Below are 1,487 nucleotides of genomic sequence, written 5' to 3'. Positions count from 1 at the left end.
CAGGGTATCCACAGGGTTGAAGTCAAGATGGCTGCTGCAAAAGCACAATTGTGTGCCATCTTGACAGCAATGGGACTTGGAAAGGCAATCTCCCTTGCTCAGACAGACTGATCCAGTTATTTCTATAGGTGCAGGCGCAGGGTATCCACAGGGTTGAAGTCAAGATGGCTGCTGCAAAAGCACAATTGTGTGCCATCTTAACTTTTTAAACTACACCTTGTGGACACATCTGGTTCTGGCTTTGATGTGGCACTGCTTGGAGCAGCTTAGAGCTACAGTAGCTGCTACTTATTTTAGCATACAAAATGAAGTAAGCCTAATTAGCTTATCCAGCATGAATTTCAGAAAAGTCCTGCAATGAACTAAACGATTCTGGAACACGGAATGAACCAGCTGAAATACACACTCCACGGCACTTAACAAGCCCCAACAGTTGTCTTGATTTCCACCTGGTTCCTTAAGCCAAGGTGACATCTTCTGGAAGGTCATGCCATTGGGAGGCCATTAAGTGTACTACATCAAGGAAGTCCCCTCTTATCATGCAAGATAGACTACCTCCAGTGTGGAAATGGAGAAGAGTGTCTTCTCAGCAGACATTTTTATGATGCTTTGAAGGGGTGTGTGTGTGTATGTGCCAAGAATCAGCCCTGTGCCATGATCTTGATTCTGAAGATAGGATAACAAGACCTCCTGCTTGCATTTTGTTTAACATAAGATTGCAAACATTTAGGCAGATAAATCTGGTACAAGCCAGATATTACCTTTTGTTATCAAGAAGCATATTAAAACCAAGAATAATCCTGGGTTTAGTGTTAGTAATTAAGAGCAGTTACAGAACAAAACAACTCACAAAAATACAATTATATGATTCTAATCTCCACTTTCTCCTCCTCAGCAAACCCCTTTACAAAACGATGACAAACCTTGCCTTGTGTGTTTTGTGAGACATGCTTAGAAGAATTAAAGTATACCTTTTGCTGCAAAAATTATCTTTTTCGCATATATATGAACTTGGAACTCAAGATAGCCCCGGGCAAAAAAGAACACTTTGTAAAAGTTTCATGAATCATCATTCATGGAAAATAAGGTTTAACTATTATTATATGTAAAATGATTCTATCAAGACTTACTGAATTATGAAAGTTACATTGCTGGTTTAGCAATATTTGTATTTGTGATAAATAATTATCAGATTTCATCTTTTAACACTACAGTAATTACCTTTCCGTCATAGACTCCCGAATACCTCTGATTATAATCTGATTTCCTTTGCAAATCCTTCTTGATAGATCTCACACTTTCAGACTCCTTTTCTACTATGTGTAGGGTGACCTAGTGAACCACCTGTTAATAAATATATTTGAGTGAATGTGATTCATAAAATAGTATTATAAATATGATAGACAAGCCATGATCTGTTGGGTTGTTTCAGAGATATGTCCTTACCAGATTTCTCAATGCCTTCAGGAGTGGCAGAGCTTCTCATA

Source organism: Protobothrops mucrosquamatus, unplaced genomic scaffold (genome assembly GCF_001527695.2).
Source record: "Protobothrops mucrosquamatus isolate PMUCROS unplaced genomic scaffold, P.Mucros_1.0 scaffold1976, whole genome shotgun sequence".
Taxonomy (NCBI): Eukaryota; Metazoa; Chordata; class Lepidosauria; order Squamata; family Viperidae; genus Protobothrops; species Protobothrops mucrosquamatus.
Note: the sequence above shows the minus strand (reverse complement) of the source record.